Source organism: Schistocerca piceifrons, chromosome 3 (assembly GCF_021461385.2).
Source record: "Schistocerca piceifrons isolate TAMUIC-IGC-003096 chromosome 3, iqSchPice1.1, whole genome shotgun sequence".
In the NCBI taxonomy this organism is placed as follows: domain Eukaryota; kingdom Metazoa; phylum Arthropoda; class Insecta; order Orthoptera; family Acrididae; genus Schistocerca; species Schistocerca piceifrons.
In genome coordinates this window covers 349,426,469-349,451,219 of record NC_060140.1, presented here as the reverse complement: position 1 = coordinate 349,451,219, position 24,751 = coordinate 349,426,469, and the positions used below count along the sequence as shown (strand labels likewise).

General features: G+C 42.2%; 1 protein-coding gene across 2 annotated transcripts in view; it reads right to left on the bottom strand.

Moving 5' to 3' along the window:
• LOC124788329 overlaps nucleotides 1-24,751 on the bottom strand; it is a 200,032-nt gene that overhangs the window by 107,803 nt on the left and 67,478 nt on the right. For both annotated transcript variants that reach the window (XM_047255574.1, XM_047255575.1), the window contains one exon: nucleotides 17,167-17,427. The gene's annotated coding sequence lies outside the window, so the exon portion shown is untranslated. The remainder of the gene's footprint in view (nucleotides 1-17,166; nucleotides 17,428-24,751) is intronic.

Here is a 24,751-nt window from a genome sequence, read left to right as displayed (position 1 = left end):
TGGGTGTGTGTGTTTGTCCTTAGGATAATTTGATTAAAGTAGTGTGTAAGCTTAGGGACTGATGACCCATAAGATTTCACACACATTTGAACTTTTTTTTCGGACAGCATATTACTTCCTCCCACATACGTATCACGAAATGACCAAGACGAGAAAATTCGAGAAATTACACAGGACTACCCATAATCATTCTACCTGCGTGCCGTTCGCACCTGGGAGGCGGGCAGTGATGCTAGAAGTACCCTCCGCCACACACCGTTCTTCTGTCACAGCAGACGGTGCAGCAGCCTCACAACCGAAACTTTTGTCCCGTATCTCTACTTCCTCATCCAGCATGGCCATTGCATCAACCGTATCAGGCAAAATTCCACATAGCAAACTCGATGACAGGTATAGTTGTTGGTCGTCTTGCGGTCCTACAGATGAAGCATTCGACAGTGGAATGTAACGGAGATTCTTTCCAAGCACTTCTTTCCAAGCACTTCTCTCGGAGGTGGATGCTGGTAAAAACGACCTCGTATCGGCGAAAATAAATTCTTCAGGCAATCATGGCTCAGCCGTCCTGTTAAAATATATTTAATTCCGAGTGACAGAAGGTCAGAACGAAGGCCAAATAAAGAATTAATTGATGTCAACAGTTCTCTCTGGAATGACAGAAGTTGCTTTCTGTTGCCAACCTACATTCTTACAGCAAAAATACATTTTACCGAGGATCGTTCTCGAAAGCTGCTCGTTAATTCCGTAACCGCTCGCTAATGTCTTTTTGTCGACCATTCTACGAGTATTTAGAATGTCAGATGGGTCATTAACAACTCGAAAGAAATCTGCCCTCTGCCCTTCTTCTGGCAACAGATAACAAACTGTCTGTGCAGTGGTATTTGAAAAATGTTGCAGAGCTAGATATACAGGTTGGCGGTCTCTACCTTTAACCCTGAGGTGAAATTGTGACAGTTCGGTGCACATTTTAATTTCTGCTTTATCTAATGACAGCAGCTTCTCCTTTGTCGCGTTTGCAATTACTTCCCCGCCGGAATGCTTTATGCTGCCGTCAATAAAGTCGCTGCAAAGTATTCCATCACTCTTCGGGAGTGCATCAGGGGTATTATTAACTCTTGTACCGATATTTTGACTGACAACTTTGGAGCCATATTCAAGGTGCAGTAATCTGTTTGAGTAAGGGACGTCTTAAAATATCCACACCCTTTTCGCAGAGTCCTGTCGATGCGGAGAAAATGAACTGAGGTGATCAAAATGCAGGTCGTTCCATATACATCGATTTTTCGGTCCAAGATCAGGAACGACTTGGACAACACGAGCTACCAAGTTTAGCAACGTTGCTGTCATCTGAATGTCAAGCTCATAAAATATCGACTGTTTCCATCCAGAACAAAGTCTACGATCCAAAGAACAAGCACGTTACTATGAGGGCGAACAACACGATCTTGTGCTTCAACAAATGTCACATTTCCATCGACGTTCATTTCGTCAGAGGCACCATATGCACACGCTCGATGTCAGAAAATACCTGTCTCTTAGCTTCCGTCAAATGCAAAATATCATTCAACCGTCTAGTGCTACAATGGAACGAGAACCATCACTTTAAGGTTGAAATTCCAGTGGTGAAAAATCGATTTTGTTCCTTAAAAAAGTACATCACTTTTTAGAGATAGCCTGAAGTGTCACGGATTTGCGTATGTCCTCTCTGTTCTACTTGGTTTAATTGTTTCTAGAGAAGAAACAGCTGATTTTCAGAGAAAATTTTCTTCAAAACATCCACTTTGTTAGATTATTTGTAGTCAATTGAGTCTCCGATCGAGATAAACGGCCTCCAGTTTCTCTGTCAAAAGTCTCCCTTTTCAAAACATTGTACACAGTTTTGAACTTTTTATTCCTGTGCTCTAATACTTTCACTAGATTCCTGAGCTGATGCGTTATTCATTTTCTAGGTTCGGTAAATTAGTTAACATTGATTGATCGACTACAAGTCCCTTGAGTGTCAGGTTCTCAACCGTTTCCAGTGCCCTTTTCGGACTTGCTGTCGCCTGAAACATGCCATCCCTGCCCTGCTTTCCTGGAATTGTATTTCATCATTTGTACAAAACTTGGAAAGGACTGCCAGATCCACACACGGTAATGCATATGTTTCAAAACTTTTCTGGCGCTTATGTCCAACAGCTATTCTCGCAAGATCCGTACCTAATCGTCTGATTTAAAAGGCCGTGTGCAAACAGCAGAATTTGACGCATTAACGTGGTCTTTTAGGTAACACTTCTCGGTCCACACTCTTTGAAGCTGTGTGTCCCTGTGGAACTGATGGTAGGTAATTCCAGTTCGCTTCGGTTTCCTGCTGAAAGAGAAGAAACCGTTGACTGCATTCCCAGACATTTTTGTCGTAAACACGAATAAACGAAATAACTTTCCTACTTGCGCTCTCTCTCTCTCTCTCTCTCACACACACACACACACACACACACACACACACACACACAAAGACAACTTCCCGTGATAACCGTAGTTTCCAAGCTGCTATAGCCACGCCCTTCGACATGGCTTCAAGCGCAGAACAACTATTTTCTCACTCAGTCTGCCCATTCCATTCGGACCACCTCTATAAAAATATTAATTTTTGAAGATGCAGTGAAAACGATTCCTTTAAAAATACTTGTAATGCATACACAGTCAACTCTGCTAAGAGAAATGAATCACCTTGTCTTTTATTTTTAATTAACACACCGCCATTTGACTGTATTGTTGTTTATTAAATTACGGCCCAGGTTCCACCCTTTTATGCCATTTTCAAGTGACTGAGTTTATGTCATTAACATATATTGCAGGATGTCAAGCTCAGAATTGATGTCCTACAATATACAAACATCAAAAAAGTTTTGCAATACCTCGTTTCCGAGATCCTGTATAGAAAATTGAAATAGAGATCAAATAAATATCATTTCTACCCTTTTTATTGCTCACGAAAACCACACATTGCATGTTGTACCACCATACAGCGAGACCTTCAGAGGTGGTGGTCCAGATTGCTGTACACACCGGTGCCTCTAATACCCAGTAGCACGTCCTCTTGCATTGCTGCATGCCTGTTTTCGACGTGACGTACTATTCACTAGTTCATCAAGGCACTGTTGGTCCAGATTGCCCACTCCTCAACGGTGATTCGACGTAGATCCCTCAGAGTGGTTGGTGGGTCACGTCGTCCATAAACAGCCTTTTTCAGTCAATCCCAGGCATGATCGATGGATTTCATGTCTGGAGAACATCCTGGCCACTCTAGAAGAGAGATGTCGTTATCCTGAAGGAAATCACTCACAAGATGTGCACGATGAGGGCATGAATTGTCCTCCATGAAGACGATATGGTTTCACTATCGGTCGGAGGACGACATTCATGTATCGTACAGCCGTTACGGCGCCTTCTATGACCACCAACGGCGAACGTGGGTCTCACACAATGCCACCCCAAAACAGCAGGGAACCTCCACCTTGCTGCACTCGCTGGATAGTGTGTCTAAGGCGTTGTGCCCAACCGGGTTGCCTCCAAACACGTCTCCGACGACTGTCTGGTTGAAGACATGTGCGATGTGCGACACTCATCGGTGAAGAGAACGTGATGCCAGTCCTGAGCGGTCCATTCGGCATAAGGAAACGGGTGATATTCATTTGTTATAATGTTGTTCTACCAAGAACCGACGGAAGATTCTGTTAACATGACAGATCCTGTCTCTCTGCGTCTCCTGCATGTCTGAAAAACATCGTTTTTTTTTGTTTTTTTGTTTTTTTGTTTTTTTTTCCACGCCGAGACGCCTGGTCACTTCCCTTATTGAGAATCCTTCGCGGCACAAAGTAACAATGCGGAAGCGATCGAACCGCGGTATTGACCGTCTAGGCATGGTTACACTACAGGCAACACGAGCCGTTTACCTCCTTTCTGGTGGAATGACTAGAACTGGTCGGCTGTCGGACCCCCTCCGTCTAATAGGCGCTGTTCATGCATGGTTGTTTACATCTTTGGGTGGGTTTACTGACCTCTCTGAATGTCAAAGGGACTTTGTCTGTGATACAATATCCACAGCCAACGTCTATTTTCAGGAGTCGGGGAACTGTGGTGATGCAAAGCTTTTTTTGATGTGTGTATGTTAATGACATAAACTCAGTCACTTGAAACTGGTATAAAAGGCATAACAGGCCGAAACCTGGGTCGTAATTAAAGAAACAACAGTACAGTCAAATGGCGGTATGTTCATTTAAAATTATTGTATGACTGTTGCTCAGCAATATCAAAAGCTGTTCACTTCGCTATGAACGTATTACTCGAAATATACGTACAAAGTAATTATATTTTCAAAGTACGTACAATGCAGTGGAGTTCAAGAAACGTCAATGCTAGCAGATCCTGAGTCCATATGCATTTTACTGAATAGTATATTTTACTAAGAAGGATTAGTGGCTCTCGCCAGAAGAGGTTACGTCCATATGGCCACATATTCCTCAATGGGCACCGTCTGAGGTTATTACGTTGATCAGAAGGTCAGATTCGCCCTTGTCGCACGACCACAGTTTGTCTCCAGTTGTAAAGAGTATCTCCTGCTTCCCGTTCCCTACAAAGATGAGATACAGCCTGCAAACAGCTTCATGAAATGAGACATGTGCGTTCACTGTCCGATGCAACAAGTATCTGTCGATCTAAAGTTTTATCGTAATAAGAGAATGATAATAATAATACCGTAATAATAACAATAATAATAATAATAATGGGTCTAATAATGGTTAAAATAATGACGGATAGTTTTATCATCGGAATTTATATCGCGTTGCTTGCTTTTTCAGGAGGAGCAGGCTTCAAATTCACTTCCGACAACCGTCTCTAAGATTGTCCATGGTTATCCTAAAACTCTTCCAGCGATTGAAAGTATTCTCTGGTAAGGGCACAGGTTTCCCATCGTCTTACACTTCGAAACTGTGCTCCGCCCCTAATGCTATTAACGTGGTATTTCTTCTCCCCTAACGTTACCAACGTGGTATTTCTACATGGCATTACTTCTAAGCTTCATTCAGAGGTACAAATGGATAGAAGGATATTATTTTTGGTACCAATTACGTACCTAGTAAAGTATTACAGTTTCAAGTAAACCACCAAACCAGCTTCTGTGGAAGTCTGTAGTGGCAGAAAAAGTGATCAATTAGCACCAGTTTTCAAAATGAACAGTAGTAACAACGCTGCTGAAGTTCACCAGCGCACGACGCACAGTGTTAGCTAACGGAATCTTCTTATACGAAATTAAGCTACTTCCATAACTTGTGGATGTTAGTTGTAGTTGCTTTGTAAAACACGTATAATATTTTACTACGAATTACTACGAAATACACGGTATTCACAAGGATTGTTCTTAAATTATTTATCTAGATACCGGTCCTAGAATTGTCAAAACCTACCAGGTAACCTGTAACGACATTTACTCCGACAACTGAAGTAACTATAGCAATCACGAAATTGTTTCCCAATTGAGATAACAACTGTTATTAACTGACAAATTCGTGACTTCAGTATCACATGTGAAAAATAGAGCGTGTACTGTTACTGTTTGTTAGGGAGAAAACACAGAAAGTTACTTGAATTTGAGTAGATGCATTACGATCCTTATACATGGTCAATTTATATTAATGTGACCACCGTCTGTGTTCGAGGTCAATGTGCAGTAACCACTCACAAATAGATGGTAGATGGCAGCACTGGCAGTGGAGGGTGTATAAAGCATGTGGGGATAGATCGGAACACAGGGCAGTCGTTGTCGTAATGCGGAAACGCAGCCAGTATCTTATGTCCGAGCCATGTGTGTAATTATTTCCGAAACTGCTACGTTTCTAAACTGTTCGCGTGCCGCCGTGGTGAAAGTACTGTGCATGGCAAAACGTGGCAAAACGGCACTATCCAAAACCGGTGTCGAGGCAACTGTGGTACACCACGGGCCAGATGACTGTGGTGAACGGCGACTGCGGAGGGGCGAAAAGATATGCACCTACTGAATAACTAACCGGCGAGATGAGTATAGGGGCTACCAACAGTGTCTCCTGAACAACCATTCAGCGAACGTTGCTGCGTACGGGCATCCGCACCTCGTTTATGCAGCCACGCTGACTGCTGTTCACTGGCGACCAAGATGGAAATTGCACGCCAATGCCGCATCTGGACGTCCACCGAGTGACGACAGGTGGCCTTTTCAGATGGATCACGTTTTATGCTCCATCGGAATTATTTCCTTATGGCCGTTGGCGTGTAAGGCGTGAAACATGTAAAAGCAAACACCCTGCAACCAGGAGGGAGAGTGTTATACCGGAGCCAAGGTAGCCCCTGAGGGCCGGCAACCAATACTACACCACAGAGGACGGGGTTGTCTATGTCCGAGGCGTACCAAAAGCACCATGGTAAACTCAGGCTATCTACATACAAGATAATGGAAACAGACATTCGAAGTACTACTTCCTGCAGGGGGAGCTGGAGCCACGGCCTGCAGAAAGTATCACTACGCCAAAACCTGATTGGCTGGAGACAGCTATTTAGGGGTTAGATCCAGCCCCGAAGTTCACTCCAGGTGCCGACGTCGTGGTCTGCGACCGCTGAAGATTAAGTCTTCGTCTCTGAATTGGACTTTTACTAGTGTGTGTGTATTACCACGAACCTTTGCGGAAAATTAGAAGTGAACTTTTGTTTGCCTCAATTAGGAGATTTTTTACTGGCATCGTTATTGTTACCTTTCTTTTGTTGTTCAGTCATCAGCCTTGTAAACATACATAAATAAAAGTTGTGTTTGTGAAAAACTGCGAATTGTCAGTCTCTACAGAGGGGGTTGGAGAATGTTTCCGTGGTATTCCCTGGTTGATTTCGTCATTCTGGAAGGCATAATGAATCAACACAACTATGTGTCTATCCTTGGGGATCATGTCCACCCTTGGATGCAGTTTGCTTTCGCTCGGCACGATGGCATCTACAAGCAGGACAGTACAACGTGCTACACAGCTTTCCGTGTACGTATCGTATTTTGAAGAGCACGTTTACCATATTCTCCTGGCCACTAAACTCCCCGGATTTAAACCAAATCGAGAAACTGTGGGACAACCTCGTTCGGGGTGCTCGCGCCGTGGATCCTCAACAGAGAAACCCAGTGCAGCTGGCCACGACACTAGAGTCGGCATGGCTCCACGTCCATATCGGCTCTTTACAGAATCTCTTTGACTCTCTAGCTGAATGTCTCGTTCTCCAGAAGATAGTTATTCAGGCTTTTGATAGGTGATCACATTAATGCTACAGGTGAGTTCAGAACGTTACTTTTAATGCTGGTCTTCTTCTTCTTCTTCTTCCTCTTCTTGCGTTACAGCTTCTGTAGGACCACGGATAGCCCCTTCTTCTTCTCCCAGAACCTCTTCATTCTTTCTCTTCTTCTCTCCCGCTCTTCTTCCGAGATCTTCAGTGTCCTTTTTTCCTGTCGGCTCCACTGGTGACACTCTAATCTTTTCCTGTATTCTTCTCAGTCATTGATCTCCGGCATATTGATAGGTGTATATTTGTTCCTCCAATCTTCCTTTCTTTTGACCTTGATCCCCAATTCCAACCAGTCTTTCTAAAGTTCAAGAACCCACTTGGTTCCTGTCTTTCCCCTTGTCCTCCCTGTTGTTTCCCACACTCTCTTCGTCATTCTGTCCATACTCATTCTAACTACATGTCCAGCAAACCTTGCCCTTTTGAGTCTTATTTCCCTGGATATTGTTCTCATGTTCCGGTACAATTCTTCCCTAAACCTTCGCATCCACTGCTCTCCACCTCTTTTGGGACCTACTATTTTTCTCAGTATTTTTCTCTCTTATTTCTTTAGTTGTTCTGTCCCATTTCTTCCTAGTGTCATCGTCTCAGCAGCATATAATACTACATTCCTCACCGTTGCCTTGTAGTGGCTTATCTTTGCCTCTGTGGATATATTCTTTTTATTATACACCTGTCTCGTCATACAGAAGGCTGACCTCATCTTCTTTATTCTCTCTGTTATTCCCTCCTTGCTCCTGTTCCTTCCAGTTATAAATCCTTCCAGATACTTAAATTTGTCCACCATTTGCACAGTGATTTCAGTGTTTCCCACTCTGCAGTGGTATTTAATGTCTTTGTCTTGTTATAGGCGATCCTCAGTCCCACCTTTCTGGCTACCTTACTTAAGTTGTCGAGTTGAGTCTTCGCGTTTTCTTCCGTCTCAGTTACTATTGCTAGGTCGTCTGCAAAGGCTAGGGAGTCCACGTGAGCCCTGTTGTCCTTTTTGTCCCCCACATGGGTCTTTGGTATTCCCATTTCCTCGTTTATTGCTCTCCACTGCCTGATCACTTCGTCCACTGTTATGTTGAACAACAGTAGTGACAATCCATCTCCCTGTTTAACACCAGTCTTGATCTCAAATTCTTCTGACAGTGCTCCTCTGCATCTCACGGTTGCTTTTGTATCTGTCAGAATTTCTTTTATGAGTTATTGTGTAGTTCCATCAAGTCCTCTGTTCTTCAGGATCCTAACAAGAGTCTGTCTATCGATGCAGTCATATACCTTTGTGAAATCCACGAAGTTTATTACTGTCTTTTTGTTTTTTAAGGCCCTATCTTTTAGCAGCTACTTCAGGATAAATATCTGTTCTATACAACCTCTTCCCTTTCTGAAGCCCTCTTGGTAGTCGCCAACTGTACTTACTACTTTGACAGCACCTTGTATCCGACCTCTAGTAGCGATATTCCTCTGTAATTGTTTGCATCTCTCTTGTCCCCCTTCTTATGTATTGGTGCTACAATTCCATTCTTCCATCCTTCTGGCATCTTCTTTGTTCTCCAGATCTGGTGGATTATGTTGGCCATGTTGTCCATTGCTTTGTTGCCTCCCCGCTTTATCATCTCGGCTGCTATACCATCTTCTCCAGTTGCCTTATTATTCTTTAGATCGCTGGACTGTAAGTAAAGGTATAACTTTTACGTTTTACAAACTCTTACAACAGTGATGAAGAAGATCGCAAGTTGTACTTGCATATATAATAGGCTTTCGTGCATCTAAAGAAGAATGATGGATGTTCTCACAAGTTGGATGATCTCCCAGCATCAACAGTCCGTAATGTAATTCTGGATTTAAAGTATTCACTATATGCATTCCTAATAAATTATATAGATGTTTGTTACCGTTTTGTTGTTTTAAAAGCCTACTAGCACTGTCTGGGGGACAGAAGCTCTCCCAATATGTGAGCATTATTTGAGTGAAAAATCCTTCAATTCGCCCTATTGTTAAAAGTTGCAGGGAGAGAGATTAGTCCTCCCCGCACCGAACATCTCATGCACTCGTAACAAGGTTGTCAAAGACGTGTGTACTGTGGCTCCGTCTTGATGAAAATATGTATAAACTGGATCATCTACCGACAGTTGATCCAGATACGGTTTAAAATATTCTGGATGTATCAGCCAGCATTAATATTTGTGCGAAAGAATCTTGTTACTATGCGGACTCCAGATACTGTTCACCAAATAGCAGTCTTCAGAGTAATTTTGAGATGCATACTGGCGCATATTCTGTGAGTTAACATGCAGCGACAAGCTGAACTGTGTCTCATCTGAAGAAATGAAAATCTGAGCATACAAATTCTCTGACTCCGCTTCAGTCAGACGCCACTGCCAGAACTAAACACACCAACATACTTCTGAAGTCTTTAACTCATGCACAACAGTAAATTTGTAAGGATGCAGATGCAGGTCCCTTTCGATAATGTTGCAACACGACGACTTCTTAATTCCCATTTGCACAGATGAATGGTGTTGAGATTTCATAGGATTATATTGGAGCCTTTCCTTCAATGGATAAATGTTTTCTTGTGTTCGAACTCTTTTCGGACAGTTGCGGCTTTTATTCGTTACCGAGACCTTTTCGCGCGATTTTGTCACTGTGTTGGGTTGCAAACTTTGACGGCGGTTTTGGCAAAACGCTTCCAGCCTTAAACTCTTGCAGAAACATTTACGCACACGTTTTCCACCAATTGTGCGCCACGAACGCTCGACAATGGACACGCGCTGTTTTATCGTGAACACCATTTTATGTCGCATTCAGCTGCTGCTTCTCTCACTCTCTCAAACGTAATGACACAGCGAATTAGTCGGGACAGTGGGTGCGGTAGATGCACTTGCACAGACACGTGACAGCAGATGATTGCTGCATCGAAAACACGCTTTCCATCACATTTTCTGTGATGGGTAGTTCTCCTCTTCGTTAATAACTTATAGATATTTTTCGGGCGAGATTTATTTCGGTCGCCCTGTGCATACTGTTGGTTACTTGCTAGCGTTCTTCAAGACGAACCCTAAATGCATAGTTCTAAGTCTAGGGGATTGATGACATACTTTAAGTCCCATAGCGCTTAGAGACATTTGAAGCATTTGAACATTATTTTTGTGTCACCTGATTTCATTTGTTTCCTAAATTATGACGGTTTCCGAATTCCTCATTTCTGAACTCCTGTGCAGTTTTAGTTTGCGCTCTTGCTATCGTCAGTATTAATAATACAAACGTTAATAGTACAGAAGCTGTTTAAAGATTTAATCGTCACTCCGCAGTCAGTGGTCACCGATGAGGAGTTTGTTCAAATGTGTGTGAAATCTTATGGGACTTAACTGCTAAGGTCATCAGTCAGTAAGCTTACACACTACTTAACCTAAATTATCCTAAGGACAAACACCCATACCCACGCCCGAGGAAGGACTGCAGCGCCTGAGACCGCTCGGCTAATCCCGCGCGGCGAGTTTGTTCCTGGTCGGTACGACGAGAACCAGTTCCGGCCATTGGTTCATTACGATGCCGACTTGCTGAACACCTGTTGGCTCAAGGACACCTGTGGCGCTCTTCGTGAGCGCTTTTAACCCAAAAATTTGCAAATGCAGAGTACAGTTAACCCGGCCTTTGCGAAATGCAGTGTCTGTCCGCAAATGGTCCATTAAGAAAGCCACTTTTGTTATTTTCATTAGAGAGATAACATATTCGAGTCGAGTATCATACGATGGGCTGCAGAGCAGGATCTGTAACCGCTTTGCACTCGTCTGTGAACCGTTCTTCAGCAGCAATGGCTTTAAGATTCGCTGACTTGTTTAAGAACAGGTATTCGCTAGCACAGACAGCAAGGACTGGTTTCAGTAACTTTCGCAACAAGAATGATATACTAAAAATCTTGTGTGTAATTTACTTGCTTTAGTACAGGCGAATACCAGGACAACCCATGCAACAAGATCGCTGTCCATCCTTTCCTCAAGCGGTCTTCTCCCTTACTAATATGGCGGTGCAGTATTTGATAGAAAAAAAAACTCTTACAATGCGTGAATAAAAGTTATACAGTATTTAAAATTATTAACGAAATAAACGAACTTACAGTATAACATTGTGCTTTCTTAATGTATTCCCAATATATGGCATTAATTAAATTTATTTTTCTGTTGAATAAAACATTTGTTGGCGTTATATTGGCAACGTTTGACTCGTATAACGTCCTCGAGCTATGCACGTCACGATTTGAGCAGTGCAGTTAAGAAACTCCACTCTGTTTTCTTCCAACCACTAAGCAATGGTCGTTGGTTTTTACGCATAACCATTATTGTACGAAAAAGTATCGACTTTTTTACCAGGATACGTGAACATCCTGTTCTCTAAAACACTTTCACGATCACCTCCGATCGTTTTGCCTATCATCAGCGATTCTCAAGGTCGCCACAACACACTCCAATAAAAATCATCCGCCAGCCATCTGCTGCATCAACTGCCACCGATCAGAGTTGGCACATCATGGCTCATGGCTCCAAAAAAATCTGTTCCCGAGCTCTGCATGCACCATGAGTGATGTTTGCATGCATTCTTCGTTTCTTAACAGACTATTCATTCGTTGATCTTTGCAAATGAGTGTAATGGAAGTTCTCAACAATAGTCGACAAGGGCGCTTAATGCCGTGTAGTAGCGTTAGAACTCAGTGGTCCCTATTAGTTAATACACAGCGAGAAGAGCTACGCGCTGAAGGTATAGGAACAGTGAAAACCAGATAATCCAGAAACAAACCAGGTCTTTGTATGCACAGCGGTGAGATGATAAACATGTCATATGTCCCAGAATAAGAGACATGCTGCCCGCTATCCGACTTTTATTCGAGTAAGCAGCACATCAGATATGACACGGTGGTTCCGCCTCTTGCGGCCCCGCGCGGCAACTTTTCTCCTGGAAACTTGGCACCACCTCTACGTCGCCTCTTTCAGTGTACATGTAAGGACGGAGAAAAAATAGCAATCTCAAAAAATTAGAAATGTGGTGTAATGAAATTTCGGGAATACATTTGTCTAGGTAACGTTTGTATTAACACTGCAAGATCACAGGTAAATGTAAGGGCGAGATAATCCATTGCAAATGAGAAATGCTGGTGCATTAATGACTGGTATAACAGCCAGCAACTGAACTCACGCGAGCAAACGAACACGCATTGTGTTGTTCAGGTGCCGGATGTCAGTTTATGGGATTGAGTTCCATGACTGTTGCACTTGCTCGGTCAATAGAGGAACGGTTAATACTGGTTGTGTATGACACTAAATTTATCGTCCATTGATGTCTAATATGTGCTCGATTGGAGACAGATCTGGTGATCGAACAGGGTAAGGAAACATGCCCACATTCTCTAGAGCACGCTGAGTTACAACAGCGCTACGTGGGCGAACGTTATCCTGTTAGAAAGCACCGCCTGGAATGCTGTTCATAAATGGCAGCACAACAGGACGAATCACCAGACTGAAGTAGTTTTTCAGTCAGGGAGCGTGGGAAAACCACGAGAGTGCTCGTGCTGTCATACGAAACCTCACCCCAGAGCATAACTTCAAGGTGTAGGTCAAGTGCGTTTAGCACGGAGACAGATCGGTTGCGGACCCTCGTCTGGCCCCCTACTAAAAATCACACGGCCATCACTGGCACCGAAGCAGAACCAGCTTTCATCAGAAAACACAACAGACCAACACCTTGCCATCCAATGTGCTCTCGCTTGACATCACGGAAGTCGCAAACGGCGGTGGCTTGGGGTCAATTGAATGCAATTAACAGGACGTCTGTTTCGAATCTGTCCTTGAAATAACCAATTTGTAACAGCTCGTTGTGTCACTGTGGTGCCAACTGCTGCTCAAGTTGTTGTTGGGATGCAGTACAATGCGACAGAGCCACAACCGAAGACGATGGGTGGTCTTCCCCCTCGGTAGTGCTGCTTGGCCGTCCAAAGTCCAGTCTTCTAGCGATCGTAGGTTTTCATGACTACCCCTGCATCATGCACAGTGGCTACACTCCTGCCAATTATTTCTGCAGTATCGCAGATGGTATATCTAGCTTCTCGCTCCCTATTACGTGACTTCGTTCTATATCAGTGAGGTCTTGATATGGTGTCTTTGCCATCTTAAAGGCATCCTTGGCTAACATCAACTCACCACTTCCAATCTCAAAGGTAACTAACGCTCACGACAGTTATAGTGTGCATTTAGAGCAAACCTGATATGCATCCCCATAGTGTCGCTACTAGCGCCGCACTTATGCGACTGGCGCGAAATTTAAATGGACATCTTTCAGACGTAGAAAATCGCTTACCAACTTTCGTTAATTTCGCGCAACTCCTTCTGGGTATTGTAATTTTTTCCCGTCTGTGTGTTTGCTGTTATTGATAGTTGTAGCAATCGAGGTGTTAGTCACCGGCGCACCCGCGGCAGGGGGGTACTAACGTGCCCTCTTAGCAGTAGGAGATATTTAAAAGTGTTAAACATTTTTGAGTCGGTATTTAGCAACCATTAATTATCAAACCATTAATTAATCAGAGATATTATGCCACTACAGAAACCTACGAGAATTTATTCTTAAGTGCCTTCCCATATGTGGACAGGGATTTGTGATCAGTCATCTTCTAGCTTTTCTTGGAGAGTGTTGCTATTTAGATATAGCACTTCAGCTCGCTAGACACAGGTGGAGCTGGTAGCCGCCTTCAGGCTGTGTTTGATAAAAGAAACAGGTTTAGTGAGGCCTAATCGAAGTCAATAAAGTGCGTTTTTTTAAATAGTTTTCCGTCCTAGGGTTCGCGGACTGTTGAAAAATAAATCAACAGGGGGTTTGCACTTCTTCGCGTTCAGTTTGAATTTATAATGATACCAGGACACGGAATAATCCTATGCACACCATGGTGATTTCAATAATGTCCTAGTTCGTAGTTTCTGAATCTGGGTCGTTACTTGCGAAAGCTGTCTTTCCATATGGAAAGTCCGTCATCTTGAGATGGAGACGAGATGTACTACATACGAATTGACTGGGCGTCGCTAATCTCTAAGCTTATGTAGGCGGTAGAAGCCATTGCTTCGGGATATAAATATTTAATAGCTGCTGGTACAGAAGGCGCATTTTCTCGGTAGTCGTTGAAGAAGTATAGCTCTTAAAATTGTTGATTATTTGCTTTCCGGTAAAGAGCACGCTTCTCTCGGAGCAAAGTAGATGCTTTTTTGTTTAGTTTTGCGTGAGTGATTTTTCAAATTCCGGGGATAAGACGTGTCGTTAAGTCTGTATATACCGAAGCTGAAATCTGAAATCAGCTCAGCAACCTCGCTATCAAGTGATCCCTAAACATAATGATATTATGTCATCCGATTGCTAACATTTGCGGTAGTAAATTGGGACTTCACTTGCAAAAACCATACCTTTATGATTTTTCACCAGAAAGGTTGTATTTTCTTTACCACACGCGATATTTCCATACCGGCGTCGTTCGATAATCAGTTTGCCGTTTAAAAAGCTTATTTAAATTGCCGCAGTAACACTGAAATAATGATTGGAGTGGTTCATGTGTACTCACTATCACCAGTTATGGCTTTTGGTAAAAATAGTTATCTATTTCGCAACACACAAGTGAAACACGAAGAATGCACACATTATTATTATTATTATTATTATTATTATTATTATTTTTTTTATTATTCTTGATTGTTATAATTATTTTTGATTGCTTTAATTATCATTGTACTACTTTTATAATCTCTATTTTTTTTCTTTAACATTAATACTGTTAACATGTTATATGTCCTAATTTTCTGTAGACACTGAAATTTGTTGAATCTGAGTATGCCTGGTTAGGTGTAAGAGAGGGCCTGAAGGCCCTAATCTTGCCAGGTAAAATAAATGCATAAATAAATAAATAAATAAATTTTTAATAACAGTTTCAGTGGAACTGATAAATAGAAATAAAGAAAAGAAAAATTACTCCAATGTGTATCTATAAATTTTACATAGTTTACGTTTCATTGTAACCTCCGAGGCGACTGATCCGATGACTATGAACTGTAGTCCTCTTTTATTTTCCTTAAGATTGTCTATGAAGTTTCTAGGCTTCAACTGAAGTCGGAGTATTGACGCCGATGAACTTTTCCAGTCAACAAATCTGAATTCGGTTCCAATCTTGAGGGTCAAAACGAGGCTAGCGACCCTTATTAAGACTAATTTGTAAGCGTAGCAGTTCAGAAAATTGTTTCAAGTCCGCTGATAAACGTTTGCTAGTTAATCTTCGGAGGAATACGTTACGTAATTTGTGTGGCGTGCCGGACATTGCTGAGAGTCTGTGGATTCCGACCGCTTCGCGTCACGCCACGTCCTCTCCGAGAAAGATACGGAGGAACATTTCGAAATGAAAGAAAAGTTTTTAAGTTGCGCAAATATTAAAATAATGATGTAATTAATGAAACAGAAAAACCAATTTAGTGACCAATTTATTACCAAACAGCCAGCATCATTTTTATGTCGTGCCACTTAGAGGCGGATGCCTTCATGTCACTCAGAATGCGCTCCAATGACTTTTCAGGGAACCAGAAAGCTAAACTACTGTGGCTTACTTCGAAGGAAGACAAAGTTCTTTTCGCAGCACATTACTGCGAAAATTTAGGGAACCAGCATTTATAGCTGGCGGCGGAACAATTCTACTACCGCCAACGTACATTTCGCGTAAGGACAACGAAGATAAGATAATTAGAGCTCGTACGTAGGTATATAAACACTCGTTTTTTCTCTAGCTCCATGGAACTGGAAAGGAAGAGACCAATACTGATACAACGTACACTCCATCACGAACTATGCGGTGGCTTGCGGGGCATGCATGTAGATGTAGAATCAAGCGTAATTAGCGCTTCAGTCAAGTTAAACTGTTCTTGGAATCCCTGATAACGTACGAAATAAGCTGAGAAACTAAACGACCAAACGGGGATAGTACACAATAGGTATACAGTCCTTCGAATGTCAAAAGGTAGAACATTTTGAACGAGAGACTACGTCGCCATTGTGAACGGAGGAATGGAGCCCTTGGTAATCTTTTTAGAACTGTTAGAATTGCTGAACGTAATGGTTAGAAGTGTTTTAGTAGAACTCTCATTGCTCAGTTTTTCTTTCTTAGCGGTACCGTTTTGACAAAGACTGCTATGAAACCTATCTGGAACCACTGTCAAACAGCTAAGCTCTCCATAAATCTCAGTCAACTACAACCAGAGACTTGGCCGAGCCTTATCAACAATGACGACTGCTTCTGTCTTGCCAAACAGACCAATGAAAAATCACTGGCTTCTCAGAGGTCATGAACAGATCTGAATGCGCAGAGATGTAATTAACGAACCATCCAATGTTTATTATTAGCTTTATTTGCTGCTGTGTGATAAATTTCCTCCAACTGGGAAGGACAGTTCTACTATACCGTTGCATGTCTTTGGTAAATCATTTCAGCTGAGGATATTTAACACTTTTTGTATGTTTGTAGAGCAAACAAAGAAACTGCAAAGAATATTACTAACCTAAGGCTGCTGTTTTTATGGACATCTACTGGAAAGCAGAGTACTTTACATAAGGTACTTGCAAGATACCTCAGGGTGGAAATTTAAAATGTCTCTACATAGGCTGAGGCAGCCAAGACAGGCCACTCGTCATACATCCAGATTCAATAAAAATATCGAGTTGCGGTTTTCGCCATATTACAGCGGACAATATAGTAACTTTCTTGGTGTTCGCAAGTAATTTCCGTCGTTCATAGTCGCCGAATTAACAAACACATATCTCAGGTTATGATTCTTGTGTTACCTGTACGCTTGAAGCCGATCAATCTGTGTTCTGCTGTTGTAGCAGTCAGATGACTTGCTCGTGAAGGTAGTGAGGCAGTCAACGTTTGTCCGTCTCGGTGGATGAGCGGTCGGCGCTGCTGATTACTAAGCGAAAAGGCCTGTGTGCGATTCCCGTCCGGGTCGGAGATTTTCTTCGCTCGGGGACTGGGTGTTGTGTTGTCCTTACGTTCGTGTCGTTAGAAATGACGTTCCACTGTTGAGATCGCTGTATAGGCACAACCTGAAACAAAATAAATTGAATAAATAAATACACCCAAACCTCCAGATGTCAGACACTCAGATCGGTACCAAATGCTGAGTGTCGATAGAGTATCAACCAAAACTTCGATTCAGTTCGTGCTATGTGCTGTCGACAAGTAGAACGTGCGTAAACTATAATTAAAAGTAACGCCAGAACCTCGGAGCACAGGAAAGGAGGGATAGTTTTGATGATCCCGCGTGGGTGAGTTGGTAGAACTTGTGGTCGTGGTGCCAAATGTCGCGCGCTCAAACAAAGCCCACTGTTGACATGTTTCAGCTGTTCACACGTGAAACTGTTACTTGGGAGAACATTTTCCTGATATGTAAACGGATTTTTCGGAGTTTTTAGCAACGTTCTTTTGGCAGTCTGCTTTCGCTTCGATGGTTGAAAGTAGCGAACTTATAGAATTCATTTGTACAGATAGGTGTGGTGTTCTGTCAGACATGTGCTACAGAACAGACACCAGTCGTGATGAAGCAGCTAGTGCATTTTTAGTTTCACTGAATAAACACAAACAATCGCATTAGTAGAATAAAGTAGCACTTGCATCACACATGAGGAACTGTTAATAGTCCAATATAACACCTTCAGCGCGTAAAAATAACAATAAAAAATTGTAATTTTTTTCATTTTGTTCGATGTAGTTCGTTGCGTTTGGTCTGGGCAGAGCTCACAAGACATCCGTTCAAGTTGATCGTTGATTCCTTGACTCAGTTTTTTTTAGTACAGAGAGCACGCAGCGCTCTTTTTTTTTTAAAAAAAATCTCATGTTGTTCGATTTTGTTCGTTGCATCTGCTCGGCGCGGACGTCGTAAGACATCCGCTGAATTCGTCGTTGATCCATTAACTCAGTTTTTTTATTACATAGGGCAGCTAACCCTCTGACCGAAGATTCTGAGCAACCGTGCCGGCTCTGACCGAAAACACTGAGCTACTGTGCCGGCTTCATTGGGGTACGAACCCAGTACCCCTGGTACGAAGACCGAACGCTTTACCAAATTCCCAACGGAGGCTACACGTATTAACGATAGTTATGCTTTTCCTATCCACCGTAGTTCTGACGTTAAATTTGATTAACTTTGCGCCCGTTCTACTCGATAAGAGCACACAGTACAAACTAAATCGGAGTTTTGGTTGATACTCTATCTACATACAACGTTTGGAATCGATCTGACTGTCTGACATATAGAGGATTGGGTGTCAGTCACGATGTATATGACAGTCGAAAAAGTGAGTATTGTTTGCGACGAAAGGCGCCAAACTATTAGAGCAGCGGTGAGGATGTACGCTGAAGAGCATCCAGATCGTGCCAACCACATACGATCTGTTGTTGCACACATTATAAAAAAATCCTATCTAGAAACTAGAAGTGGGGAGAATAAAATACGCAATGTAAAAAGAAGAGAAATTGGTGATGGAAATGAAACTAACATTTTAACATCAACAACGCACAGTGCAAATGTCATGAAGAGTCATTTGGGAAGTAGGAGAGGGATCAAGCAAACGAGAGTTCTGTGCACATTCCGTTCCATCGCATTTCATCCTCTTCGCATTTCGCTGCATCTAGAAATGTGTTCCAAAATTGGTTACAATTTTCTGACTGTTACATACCTAAAGTGCAATATGACGCGGCACATTTACGCAAAATTTTGTTTAAAACGGAAGCAGCAGCTACAAACCACGGGCAAGTAAATCTTCGCAGTATACTCTAACCGTCAGTTGAAAATCCACACTGACTCAAAGAAGTTGATAAAAGTGACTCTCTTGGTCTGTCAGTATTTGATGCATCGGTTTCATGACCCACGTAATTGTTCCCTGTTTTATTGACGGGACTTTAAATACATTCAAGTATCTCGAGTTTCTGAGGCGTGCTGCCACCGCAGTTATTCGAAGACATCCCACTGGACATTAGACACTCAGTGTGGTACCAACATGACAGATGTCCGTCTCATTCCGCACTCTTACTGACATACCCTCTTAAAGCAGCATTTGTTGCAGAGAACTGTAACTATCGTTAGTAAACACAGAATGGTCTGGACACTCACTAGCACTTCTGTACTTTTATCTGTGGCGAAATTAAAACAAGAGGTCTATTAAGAAATAATTATCAGTGTCGAGTATTTTGTCCCCAGAATCATTGTAAAGCGTGCAGCAATGCTCAAGATAAATATTTTGAGTACTTGGTCTGACAGCCGTGATAATAGACACAGGAGCCGTACCCAGGTTACCTGTTTCGTTTCATTTGGTCTAATAGAGCAGACGTCACTGGAACCTTTCCTCTTCACAGCGGGACGTTCGTTTGCGGAGGTGGTATCTTGATACTATTTGATTAAGCTCCATACATATTAAGTCCTTTGAAGCTTTTTTTCAAATGCCACAGAAAAAAGTATAAAGTTGCATTAGGAAAAAAGCACACTCGTCATTGTAATTGGGTGACTATTAACGACAAAAATTACTTGCGAACGTCAAGAAATTCGCCGTATTGTAAACCCAACCTCGGTGTATTTGTTCACTCTGGATTTATTTCGGGTGTGTTTCAGCTGCCTCAACCTGCATAACTATATAGGGCGTATCCAGCTCCGCAGTCAAATTTTCAGTCACTGATCAGCGATGTTGTTTGCCGAGTATTTATTTTTTGTAAGGTAGCTTTGTCATTAGTAGTAAGTGATTCGTTTTGATAAAGCAATTAAATTCGTGAATGTATTGAGCAAAAATCATGTGCACCAGAGAAAATTTGTCGAATACGGTGCGAAATCGAACCAAGAACTTTACGAATATAATACTAGTTCGCTACGTGTTCAGCTACAGTCGAATCTTAACAGTTGATGGAAACGTTTTTTGATTAACGGCGTCCGGAAATCTTCTGATCTGTAAAATCCATTGTTTAGAGTTTTGTTGAGAACTACGACGAACTACTTACTGTAGGAAACTGAGGTCCAAGTGCTGACCTATAAATCCTTTAAGTATGAGGGAAATCGAAGAGGGCAGAGCAGTCAATGAGGTATCCTTGTAGAACAACTGCAAAGCTTCCTCAGACATAATTAACGGCTCTGGTCCGACATCAAAGATCGACGGAGCAGCATGCTGAGGGCACACCCTTCTATTAATGCCAAATGTTTGTGCCTGAAGTGGAGGCTGAATCAGCGGTTTTCTGTAAGTCAGTGTCCTACATGAACCGTATAGCGAGAATACTTCCTTTGGCCTTTGCTCGCAGCTCTGCCATTCTCTTTCAATTACTACAACCAGTATTCTAAAAATAAAAACAGAAATTAACAAGGAAGAACACGTCTGCTCCTAACATCAACAAGTCTGCGAGTAAAGGCATCATTAAAGAACGCACCGACGGTTGATAAAAGGCTATCAGTCACGCTCCCCTTCGTGCTTACTAGAGCAGAACACGTGCTACAGCTAGTGAAGCGATGTACAACTCTAAAAATACTTTAAGATATCCGCAACAGTACACAGAAACCAGTTTTCACCAGTTTAATTCGTTTCGTTAAAAGAAAAATGGAAATAATTGCGAGTAAAGAAATTATCTGGCGCGTGCCGGCATGATATCTATGTTTTGCTTCTGACTGTGAGACGCAAGGTCTTGTGTACTGAAGAGAAAATGCGCAGAAAAGAGCAGCTAACGCAATGCAATCTGCCTCACAGCTCAAAGTTTGGTTGCTTTTGTCTTGTTTGTAAGTTTTTAACAGTTGGTTCAAAGGACCCCACAATGATTTTCTTCAGAAGTGTGGTATTTATTGCGAACTATTAGTAATACGAGTTGCCTCTGGTTTTCTTCAGAGATGACATAGCCGTTCATCCAGGAGCCTGAGGTGCGAAAAATGAATGTGTATCACGTTTGGACATGGTTTGCTGGTCCCTACGAAATATTATAAAAGTAATTACGACCATTTAAATTACCACTTCGCTTCTGTTCTTGGTAGCTTACAGTTCTCAGGAGATGAAAAATGTACATATACGTTTAAAGTAATAAGTCACAATTGTTTAAAAGCTATATATGTACTCCATTCTAATTACTTTCCCTCACGCTTCGTAATATTCATCAAAGTAAAAGCGTTTGAGTATTAAATAATTGAAGACACTTTTAAACAACTTATATTGTTATGGGTATTGTGTCTTATCTATAAAGGCAGCTGCTTGGGACGATATATGCTCACATTAATCACGGTAGACAGACGAATTATTATTCAGTTCAGAGATTATGTTTTCTTGCAAGAATTTACAAAATAATTATTTTACCTATTTACCATGTGCCACTGTGTACTGTTGGCGATGACCATATCTGATATCTCGTCTGTTAAATACGTACGCACATTATAAACTGATGACCATGTCTGTACCGCTTCCAACATTACAAAGTTTTATGATAGGCACATATTGTCCCAGGGTAAATGCCGTTTATACGTCTTACCATTTGCAAGAAGAACTCAAAAATGCTTTCCCGCCAACTAAAATTCCATGTATCCTATATAAATAACACACGAAATCCCTGTACATATAGTGTCAGATCCGTTGTTTAAACTCACGTAAATTTTGGTGCTGTAGAATTTCCCTCTTTTGCTTTTATGCGATGTAATAGCTGACATTCATGAAGGAAAATCATACAAATTTGTGGTTGTTGTTTGTCTTCTAAAATCGTCCCTCCTGACATTATCGATAGTGCTGCATTTAAAGTAGACACTATCTTATTAGGTAGAAGTCAGCTGTAAATCATATCCGTGAGTGCAAATATTGTAGGAAAACTCTGTGAACTGTGATAGTTTCTAAAGAGACGGAACATTACTGAAGTTTGACAGTATCATGTGAAGGATGTAGAGGTGTGATTATCGAAAGTATCATTTCAGGATTTTCCTTAAATTACTCAGCAAAATCATGGAACTTATAAGTCGAAGTTTCAATCTGCGAGTACCCCGCCTTCTTTCCAAACGCCACAGCCGCGCTCTTGCATATGTCTATCAACTATCAGTTCTTGGAGGATGGATACAGAGAGGAACGGCTCGGTCGTAGTCTGTGTACTGTTCCACAAAGGTTATTTCACTCTGTTGCGGATTGCACGCTATCTGGAGACTAGTGGTCCGAGGTTGTGTTGCTAACACCACTGGAACACCGACGCTCCTTTCGACGAGTAATACTCTCACCTGACGAAGAATCTGAAGGAGCACAGTAGCGAGACTAATAGCCTATATCTATCAGTACGTTTCCCTTAACATCCAAACTCCTCGGAGGCTCTCTCGCGTAACATTCTGGACCTGAGAGAAATGATATGGCGGAAATACACTGTCCAGTCACAAAAACGTGACCATCTGTCAAAAGCATGGACAAATAACTTCCGCAGCGCGGACAGCTGCGAGACGTGCAGGAAGAGAGTCAGTAAGGTTCTGGAAGATGCCGACAGGGATGTGGTGCCATTCCAACTCCATTACCTTGGCCAGCTGCGCTAGGTTTATCGGTCGACGATCCGTGGCGCGTACAGCCTGATCGAGGTGGTCCCGTAGATTCTCGACTGGGTTTAAATCCGAAAAGTTTGGTCCCCATCTTGGTGCTCTTCGAAACCACGAACGTACACTGTGACACGTCGCATTGTCCTGCCGGTAGATGCCATCGTGCGGAGAAAACTAACCTGCATGTGAGGATAGAAATGGATATATGCACACTTGTGTTGATCCATTGTGCTTTGCAGAACGACGAGATCACGCAGGGTGTAAGGTGTCAGGCAAATCCAACACCTTCCATGAAAACCCTGACATGATAAGCAAATCCAGTAGTATGTCACATAGCTCCGAATAAATCGTGACATTAAATTAACCAAATACGAGTAACGAGTGAGCAAATGGAATACCACAGACTAACACAAGAATGCCTAAATGCATGTCATACCCTCCCACCGTGAGACAGACGCAGCTCCGAGGGGAGAAACGAGAACAGCTGCCGAGAGCAGAACCGTGTTAAGCTGGAAGGCCCTACGATAAGGGACGAACGGACACCCACGTCGCCAGCTAACCGCTACGACCACACCACCCGCAAGTTTTTAGCGTGAGACTTTTTCGCGTCTCTTTTACGTTAGGACCACCCCCCCAGCCCATGTTAAAAGCTAGAGCCCTCCAAAAGAACACTATAGATCTCACGATAACACAAAAAGGGCTACACCACACGCAAGTTTTAGCGTGAGACTTTTTCGCGTCTCTGTTACGTTAGGACCAGCCCCCAGCCCATGTTAAAAGCTAGAGCCCTCCAAAAGAACAGTGTAGATGTTACGGTAACAGTAAAGGACCACACCAGCTGCAAGTTTTAGCGTGAGACTTTGTCGCGTCTCTGTTACGTTGCAAACTTTAAAAACATTGCCCTACCACGAAAAGTATAACGTTTCTCATTGGATAGACAGAATTTTTGTAGACAGAGCTTAAGGTTAACATTGAGACCCTGATTGGTCAGATGAAAACACAGCCAGATAGTTTTTTTAAACCAAATTCGGTAAATTGTAGTAAGGAGAAGTTAGGAGAGAGTTGCTTCAGAGTTACTTTGGAGACGGCGAGGTGAGCGGAGCTGTGCTGCCCGCCGCCCCCTGACGAACACCGACAAGGTAATGAACGCATGCGATGCCACATAACAGCGCATAAAGCTTCACTCAGAACTGCAGAAGTCTCATCTGTTACACCCCCTTTTTGCTTAATACTAGTGTCGATCGTCAATTAAAGCTCATGGTGTTCACATTTACCACTTGAAGTAAAAATCTGAAACGCAATGATTTTTCTGTTATATAGTTATTGAGAAGCCACATCAGCCACTAAAATTTACAACAAGTTGATAAGTAATTAAAGATAATTGAGGGTCACTGCAGACCATTTTGATAGTTTTCTCTTTTGTGAAACTTAATTTAAATCTAGATTATAGATGTGATATGGCATAGGTCATCCTTCGATCCATTGTAGAACTTGGAAACCCACTCAGGGAATATTCGTTCGTTGTTGAACGCAGTTGGTTTTTACCATCCTGTATTAAAACATTTCCTTTTATCAATAGTGGAATTTTTAAACAGTGTTTTGTGAGTAGAATAAAATTTCCAGTGGTAAACTTAACTGCTTTTTCGACGTTATTTTACCAGCTAACTAAAAATAGGAAAGCCTTGAACCCCTTCCACTAAATTTAGTTAGTATTAAGATTCTTTCACAGGGAGTGCAGTGGAGCTGACGCTGAAATCATTAAGTATTTGGTTATATCATCGCTAGTCTCACTGAACTCTTCTGAATTCTACATGTCATGTGTGGTCTGGCGTCTCCTTACCAGCAACAGGTCC